General features: G+C 36.0%; 1 long non-coding RNA gene across 1 annotated transcript; it reads right to left on the bottom strand.

Moving 5' to 3' along the window:
* Nucleotides 1-1660: 1660 nt before the first annotated feature.
* LOC144712264 (uncharacterized) lies at nt 1661-2090 on the bottom strand. The gene is made up of 2 exons (XR_013583757.1): nt 1953-2090; nt 1661-1874 (listed from the first exon to the last, which is right to left on the bottom strand). It is a non-coding gene; the product is annotated as an uncharacterized LOC144712264 (long non-coding RNA).
* Between the last annotated feature and the right edge of the window lie 7708 nt (nt 2091-9798).

Genomic DNA, 9798 nt, shown 5'->3' with positions numbered 1-9798 from the left:
AAGCAATAGGAATGACTAGAGAAAATGAAAATGTAATATGAAGCCTCTAGAATGGTTTGGTTTCTAAATAATTTGTAATTTGTTGATAATTTAAGATATTGATTACAAAATTTAATCGAATCACATTATCAAAATATATAAATCTCTGACTTGATGGACAATGTTATTTAACCCTTCCTATCAATAAGATGAATGAACTAATATTGATTGACTTGCCAAGCCTGAGTTCATTGTAGTATGACAGCATTGCATTTTCCAGGAAATGCTTACCTCTTCACAGTCGAATCCTTGCTATTACTCTACATAGCACACTAAGCAAGTGACATTCTTACTATCACAGTCCAGTCCATACTTCAAAGTCGTAATTTATGTCATTCAGTATCTCATTTTTTATATTATTAATCATTAACTGATCAAAAATCCAGAAATCAACATGTTTCGTAAGATTATGTGCCTTTTATTTTCATTTGCATAAACTGCAAGTTGAATCCTCACAGTAAATAATGCGGTTCTCCGTTATCTGAAATGAGACTAATGAAATTCTGTGCCAACTTCCTCACTCTGCTGATTGACCATCTGTTACCAGCATGAAGTGTCACAATTAAGTGATTCTGATCCTCCTGTTTATCCCTCTCCTGTTGGATTGCTGACCTTTTCAATGACTTCATTCTGTAGATCCACACAATATAGCATTACAGCTTAAGTTGAAATCTTCCCCAACTGATATCTTGTTTCCTTCATAAAAATAAATCTGTTATTTGTGATAAAATTCTGCATGGAGTTTCGGTAAAAGTTCATGGGTGTCAGCTGTTAGACAGAAGCTTCGGTCACCCAAGGCTTAATTAATTTCAGAAGCGTGCGCATTGAACGTATCCTTTAAAAATTAATTTCAAACTTGTAATATGACTGCTTAGAGCCTATAAAAGCTGAGGGTGTTAAAGACTGCATGCTATATGTAATCAAAAGTTTACGCATTGAGGTGAAATTTTTCCCACTCCACCGGATAGAAAATAGGTATTAGAACAAATTTACCCCATCATCCAAAAAATGTTCAACCATTTTCAAATTATAAATATATCTCCAAATTATGAACGTAGCTAATGAAAAGTAACTCAAAAAATTGAGCAAAAGGAAATGTAATATCACATATATATCATATTGGGCAAAATACTTCTTGTAAGCACTGTCATAACCGTGGGGGCACAATTTCAGTTTGACAATTAGAATCAAAAGATGGAATGCTCTTTGATTTCGCTACTTGTTCTCTGGCAAGACCAGAGTGAAATTACTGACAACACTCGTTAAGCAAACATACTTCCACTACGAGAAACGTTGCAAGTATGGTTGGCGCCTGATGAAGAACACATCTTCATCTGCAAATTTTGTCATCATCTTCTGGTCCTAGATGAATGACGGGACAATTAATAGTTGGTGATGAGGTGATGACGAATTTTTCATCAAATGACTTCAATGAATGACCACGATAATTACAATTAATAGTCATCATGACCTTCATCCTGGAGTTCGAACCCTAATTGAGAGCAAAATGACATCGTTTAATCTTGGACAAAACTGAAAATCAATGCCCCAGAGGAAACAACAATGATCATTGAAAAACTCCAAAGCTACAAGCCCATTAACATTCAATTCTAAACCATACTAATGAATTGCAATATCAAATTAGCAACGATCGCAATCAAGAAGAACAATTTATCATCAAACAAATCATTAAAGAACACGAGGCACAGGGTATTGCGATGGACATGGGTTCCAGAGATGAGACCTTGCACTGGCCCGTCGAAGCAGAGGAACCATCCAGAAAGAATCCCATCTCTCCCAGCTCCTCCGAAGTAATAGAGAAGAAATCTCCACATCTACATGGGAAAACAAGCTCCAAAGCGTCACCCAAATCTCTGAGGCTCATATCTTTCAACTCTATTTCATGGGCATACGATGAACAAATTGAATTTCTGTTCTCCAGATCTCTATCGTACGCTGCTCTTGATTCTGCATCACCCAGAATTTCCCAGGCCTTTCGGATCTTAAAGAACTGGTCTTCACTTCCCTGGTGGGAGTTAATTTTGTCAGGGTGTGAGCGAAGAACGGCTGCCTTGTACTGCGCCCTGATTTCTTCATGGCACGCGTTTCTATCCACACAGAGAACATCGTAATGGGTTTCATGGAAACGATCTTCAGAGCGATTAAGCATGACACGCCTTGGAATCCAATCCTTTCCTCGCGGGTAAAGATCAAATCTTCAATTATCAGTCGATGTGCAGATGAAATGTAGTAGTGAAATTTCATCAAGAAATCATACCGAGCAACGTGAGAGGCGATCGGGACGATCGAGTTGACAGCCGACCGCTTCTGTCGTGGAAGACTGCAATGTAAGATTTAAAAGCCCTAAGCGCTTATAATTACACCTGGGGATGAAAAAATAAATAAATAAAAAATAATATATATATATATATAAATTTACACCTAGGGATGGTCCATAGTGCAGGGACGCACACGGGACGATTTTTTTGTCCCGGGACGATAAATTGTCTTGTCAAAGGATACGGACAAATTTCGGAACAAAAGTTTGTCCCGGGGTGCACCGGACGGGACGATTTTCGTCCCGTGGGACAAAAAAACCATCCGTCCGAAGGTCTCGGACTATGGACGGACGAATCTGGAAGGATAACCATCTGGATGAATAACCGTCGGATTTACATCCAACGGTTGAGATGTTGCCATGCGGTCTCGCAATGACAATTTGCATCAAAGTCCCTGTATTTTTATGTGCGTGCAAATGGACGCCACTCAGAAATAATTGTACATATGTCCCTTTGCATTCTATCTCCTCAGTAATGCCCTAAAAAACTTGGAAAAATCTATAATAATATATTAAAAATATATAATGGGTTTTTTTATGGGAGGACTGCACGAGACGAAAAAAAGTCCCGGTATGATTGGACGGGACGGTTTTTTATCGTTGGACGAAAAGCTGTCCCGTCCTTAGTCCCTCAACTTACTCTGGATGTCTGACGGGACAAAATTTGTCCCGTCCCATCCATCATCCACGTCTGGGACGATCCCGAACTATAATGGTCCTTAAGAACTGGTGCAAAAGAGTGTGATGTGTGCATTGTGCACTCGGTTCAATTTTAGACCACACATCGAATACTTTCAAGGTACTTCCCGCAGTGCATCGCGCAAGTCCCTGTGCAGTGCAAATGTGCGATGTTGGACGGAAATATTTATCAGCTTTCAAAAAGACCGAATTTCTAAGAAATGTGATGGATTGAACGACTTTTGTCTATCTGTGGTGAACATGTACTATACTGTAGGGAGGAGAACTGTAGGGCCGATTGAATCAGGTTACATTATTTCTGTCATTTTTCAGTTGCATTGATCGTTTATTTTTTCCTATCATTTTGGAGAGATGCATTAATCTTACTCATTTGATCATTCTCTTGCGGCCTAAACTCCAAAAATCTCATTCGACCATTTGATTATCGGTTCCATCATGCTTGGCCGAATATTCTACAATAGAATAATACAATGCAACCAAATGATATCAATTGAGAAAAAAAAATAAAAGATACCTATATAAATTTAAAAAAAGAAGTGCATGTATAGGGACTGATATATTCTTCTTCACAAATTAACTGAGTTATTTTCATAATAATATTTATTTGATCAGAAGTTCTGTCTTTGTAGTTTCACAAGTCCCCCCCCACCTACAAGTGTTTTCTCTGTTTCTTTAATTTGTATCCTCAAAACTTTGATTATGATAACACACTTAGATATGACATACATAAATCTGTACAAATTTCTGATATATTGGTTTTGCAAGGGGTAATCGTATAATAATAAATATGGGATTTATTATATAACTAAAGAAATGTAAAGGGTTATATAGATGGAAGGTGCACTCTGTCTTTGTCATTCAGAGCATGATTTTAAGAGTTTCAAAGGAAATAACAGTATGTCCATCAGTAGAAATATTTCAAATTTTTTATGAATTACATTTTCCACAAGAGCAATTTACACAAATGACTATAGAGAAAATTTTATATTATTAGAATTGTGTAGAATCTATTTTAAGAGCTCAAAAGGTCCATCATTACTGGAATTTCCAGTTTTATGAGAATAGCTTCCAATCAGAAATTTTACAAGAACAATCATGGAGAAAAAATAATAATAGTGAAGGAGAAAAGTTAGGATGGAATAAATTATCAAATGCAGGGGAGAAATATATGTTATTAAACTGAAACTGATTTAAAGAGTTTATGAGTTTTCAACAGCTCCATCATGACAGGACTTAGACTTTCCTAAAAGATTTTTCAAAATGGCAAGGAAGCAGTTGTCGCAATTTGTGATTTTATACACACCAAAATATCTGTTTTTACTTTACAGAAATAACCGAATCTCAGGAGTTTAATAGCTCTCTAGACATCATAGTTTCTAAAAATGGAATTTTACAAGAAATTTTAAAAATAGAAAAGTGGAAGTAATTTATGAATTAACAATATATTATACAAGCTGGGAAATACGAATTCTATACAAAACCTGAACCCCAAAAGCATGGCTCAACGTCCTTATCTAAAGGTGTGATCCATCAACGTCCTTGCTTCCAAGAAATCAGCGTTTATGTTCACTGGTTAACCAAAAAAATAATTGAGCGAGTTATGTAAATGATATTCTGGCCGTTGAATATTTCTCTGTATCATCTACTCGGTCCAGTTTGTAGCGTTTGGATTGGTTGAGATAATAGAATCATTCGGGATTTGTTGTAGTTCAGCTTAAGATTTCTAGGAATTTTTGGCGATCAGTAGATAAATTCTCTTGGCCTAATCAGGTGCGCTTTATATGTATTTTTCATACAATTTATCATGGCTCATTTTCTTTTTAATTTACCTCAGTAATATCCTTCAGTCTAAACGGATTTTTCTAAACCAATGCTTCAATTTTTTGTTGTTCGTGTCTTATCATAGTTGACTTTCAAGATGAATGAATGTCTAATATGCTTACTCTCAATTTTTATGAAAATATGATGCATAAATCAAATACTTATTACAGTTGAGACATCTGACTAAAATCAGGTCTGAATTTGTAATAATTTGGCAGCATTTTATCAATCTGATGTGATATATGGTGTTCTTAACAAATAATTATGCTGAACAATGTTATATCTTCCTCCCCATCTTTCCCTATCTCCCTCTCTATCTATCTCACATGCACTGTGTCTAGGAAACACATACACTACCTCTTCTATATCTCTCTCTTTCAAACACACACATCATCCCTCTATATCTCTCTCTTTCAAAGACACACATCATCCCTATATATCTGTCTCTTTCAAACACACACACATCATCCCTCTATATCTCTCTCTTTAAACCACACACATCATACCTCTATATTTCTCTCTTTCAAACACACACATCATCCCTCTATATCTCTCTCTTTCAAAGACACACATCATCCCTATATATCTGTCTCTTTCAAACACACACACATCATCCCTCTATATCTCTCTCTTTAAACCACACACATCATATCTCTATATCTCTCTCTTTCAAACACACACACACCATCCCTCTATATATTTCTCTTTCAAACACACACCATTCATCTCTCTATATCTCTCTCTCTTTCGGACACAAGCACATCATCTCTATATATATGTCTCTTTCAGACACACACCCACTCTATCTCTCTTTTATATTTCATGTTTCAGTTGAGAGAGCTGATTTTAATCATATCTCTTGACTGTAGTTACCATCTTGTTACAGTCAAGATATATGATTAACTAATTTGATTTCACTCACAAAGCTCTTATATGCATTACTTTCCACATCTGTTACTAATAAGATACTTACTCTATTTGACTTCCTTGAGGCCGAGTCATTGGCTTATAATTTTTCTTAGGCTGTATTTGAATGCATGGACTTAGATAATTCAAAAAATTTTGAATCAAATGAAAAAAATAAATACAATTCAGGGTCAAGACCAAAGGAGAAGGACAACTACCAAGTGGGATCAGGCCCCTATAGTCGATTCCAATGCCCCATTTTGAGGATCTTAGTCGGTAGGATCTTGAATCTCCTTTCTAGATCTGGGTAAAGGAAGCATGTAGATTGGAAGAGATGGTAGATCCATAATGAAAGTCCATCCTTTCAAAATCAAATCAAGTAAAAATATTGTTTGTAACACCTATTTGATCTCTCTATAACAATCATATGTTTATTATCATCCTATCCTGCTCAGCAACAAAGTTTTTATTTCATAAAGCCTATTTCTGTGAATACTAATGCACATAATGACGTAGAACCAATATGATACCATTTAAAACAGAGAAGTCAAAGCCCTACCTAGTAGAAGATAAACATCCATTATGGACCATAATGGTCCATAATGAAATTCATTAATGATAATACAGTCGAGACATCTGATTAAAATCAGATTTCTTGACTATAACAAGGTAGCAAATTTCATCAGTAATATGAGATGTCTCACCTGACGTGGAGTTATTGAATTTGCGAACTTCTTAAATTTTAAACTTCTGAATTTTTGGATTTCTGAATTTTTGGATTTCTGAATATTTGAAGTTCTAAATTTTCTTAAGTTTAAAATGACTACTACTTAAGCATATACTATTGCAGATTAAATATCATGGAGAACGGAGTCACCCCTTCCTCCATGTGTAAAGAAACATCAAGGGAAGAGTTCTTGAAACGACCTCTTCCCAGATGCTCTACCCAACTCATTTTTATTCTTCTTGGTACAATGTTCCTGATAATTCAAAAGTTAAGGGATTTATTTCATTTTTCTAATTCAGACTTAACAAAAAAATAATTATCAAAATTTTCACTTACATATTATATCATTAATATAGGGCAAGTAAGGGGTCGATCCACAAAAAAGCAGAAATTTCATTTCAGAATTTTTCACAATCATGGAATGAAGGAAATGACTTTAAAAGTGAGAAAAATATTTGTAGTATTTTCCATTTTTTAATTTATATAAATTTATGTGATTAAAATTAAATAAAAATACAATTAAAAAATAAAATATTCTACACTAATTTTCCTAATTTTAATGAACACCAGAAATTAAAAATAGAAATTCTTATAGTTTTCCATAATTTAATTTACACCAAAAATCACTATAGGTATTAAAATTAAGAGTTAGATATTTTTTTAGAGGTTAAATCACTAGAAATTGATTATATAAACTTCAGGGATTTTTCTTATTCTTTTGGAATTTTAAATGCAGAAGTTAATTACTCCTGATTTTTCATTATTTTTAAATGCATAAAATGAGGTGAATACCTATTCCGATGATGGAAGAAGAGATAGGAATGGGTTTTAGAGAGAGAAAAAAGATTTTAGAGAGATAAAATAACTGAAATGAAGAGATGGAGAGAGAAAATGAAGAGAGAGAGTGTAGAAAGAGTTTGAGATGGAATTTGAAGATATAAATGGAGGAGATTTTTATGAAAATGAGGTGGAAATCTAAGTTCCTAAAAGGGAAAGGGATGGATAATGATGGGAAAGTGGAAATCTAAGTTTCTAAGACCTCAATGCAAGTTTAATAATCCCTCAGTGCTTCCTCTTAAGTATTAATATTTAGATTTCACCATGATCAGGCAGTTATCAATGCAAACAAGAGTTGAGATTTAGTGAAAACTCGAATAAACTTACATCAAGTAGGTTGAGCAACTTGTATTATGAAATATGCCTTGTCTTGATGGCCAGCCACTTTCTGGAGTACATCTAGACTTAGAGGAAATGAGGGAGAAAAGGAGTATTTACACATAGGAAGAATTACTAAAATGCCCCTTTAGGCATTTTCTAGTATATTTTTCTTCCCATTTTACCTCTTTTTCTCCATAGGTTGAGAGTTTCCCTTATGATTTCATCTTCATTCTTTTATTGCTTTTGAGAGCCCAATAGACAGGTCAGGTAGTGGCCCATCTTCATCAGATTTCTCTTTTGAAGGTCCAAAACTCCACTTGATCCTTTCAAGCACCTTTGTAGGATCACCAAGCTCCCAAGCATTCTCTAATTTCCTAAGAATTGTATCTTCTCATTCCTGTAAATTTCTGCACATTTGAAACTATAAGATATAATTGATCAAACTGTTTGACTTTAGAGAAGTCAAAGAAGTTAGTGAAAAATAACCATAATGTGCAAAAACTGGAATTTCTAGCTAATGCATAAATATTTGGTTAATTCAAATAATAACATGATAAATTTTGAATTAATAATACCAAATATATCTAATTTATATCTAAATTTCTACGTATTTATCATGTTATCAGTTCCATTGTGTATCTACACTCATTTCATAATACTTCAGACTAATAGGATAGAACACATTGGCTCCTCACATGCCCCAAAATTTTCACTAATGTATGCAGAGAATGGATTGAATGATAGTAGCAAAGTCAAAAAACAAAGAAGACCCCGTCTTAATGCATGTGATGCGCCAAGGAACTACAGGTCTATTGGATGACATAATTTCAAGTGCGATTTATGCAGTATAATTATAGAGCTCATTAAATATCTAAGAAGCACTCCTCTTTGGAGACATTAGGAAAGGTTTCATCATAAAGTTTACCCTACCTTGAAGGGCAAAGGGAGAGGTAGTCGTTTTAGATTGCAATGGGAAGGCAGCCATAAAACCCCCACCCCCAAGGTGTGAAGAGAAAGGGAAATGGTCATTTCCTCGTGGTTTTTTGCTTTGCGCACAATTACGATGAGTGCATTGCAGAAGCGCACAAGGCATTAGAGTATGCTGCTCAGCGCTTGAAGAAAAGTGGAGATCAACACTGGTGAGACATTGAGTTCAAAGTGGGTGATCTGGTTCTATTGAAGATGAACGCCAAATGCTCAAGACTAAGCGGCAAAGTAGGGGAACAAGGGGTTTGTACTAGCTATGATGGTCCATTCGAGTGGTAGCATGAGTCGAACGAGTTGCCTACTGGCTCAACATACCCCGACAACTGGCTGTGCTCTAGGTCTTTTACGTCTTGGTGCTCGAGAAGTATGAGCCAGACCTTGAAGACGCAGAGAGGAACCAGGCCTAGCGTGCACTGCCAAATGTGCGGGCACAATTTAATGAGGAACATAAGCAATCCTAGTTAAAAGGGAGATCAACTGGGGAGGATGTCACAACTGATTGTACAAGTTTGAGTACCTAATCAAGTGGAATAACCTTCTAGTGGAGCTAGTGATGTGGGAGTGTGATTCTGACTTGTGAAAGTGAAAACACTTGCCAAGGGCTAACGAGGTGCATCAGGCATCGATGAGGGCATCCACAAGTTCAGGTGGTGTCAGTGTGTAATGCCCTAAAGTAGGTGGTGTTCCTGCATAGAGACTTGTGTGCTTATTGTGAAGACACATATGTGTACTTGGAATAGAATAGGTGATCAAGCGCTTAAGCGTGAACACCACACATATGATGGGCGGTGTAGTCCATCCCTAATCTTTAAACCCAAACATTTGGTGCCCACACTCATTGGCACTCAAACACGACAGATCACGGCAGGCCACACACGTGTTGCGCTTGCAGGCCGCTACCGAGAGCACTCATGCAGGGGATGAGCAAGCTAGGCAGAAAAGGCGCATGCGTTGTGCACTGGAGCTGAATGGGACATCCTCCCTGATCCATCTCTCAGGACATCTTGCTCCCACATTTTGTGGCACCCGCCGACTGATAAGTCATAATTTAGGGGTTTTATGTCATTTTTTATTCAGACTTAACCAAAAATATATATAAATTTCCACTTAAATGCAATCATTA

The sequence above is a fragment of the Wolffia australiana genome, chromosome 14 (assembly GCF_029677425.1).
Source record: "Wolffia australiana isolate 7733 chromosome 14, ASM2967742v1".
In the NCBI taxonomy this organism is placed as follows: domain Eukaryota; kingdom Viridiplantae; phylum Streptophyta; class Magnoliopsida; order Alismatales; family Araceae; genus Wolffia; species Wolffia australiana.
The sequence above is the reverse complement of the archived record's forward strand: the minus strand, read 5'-3'. Positions and strand labels throughout refer to the sequence as shown.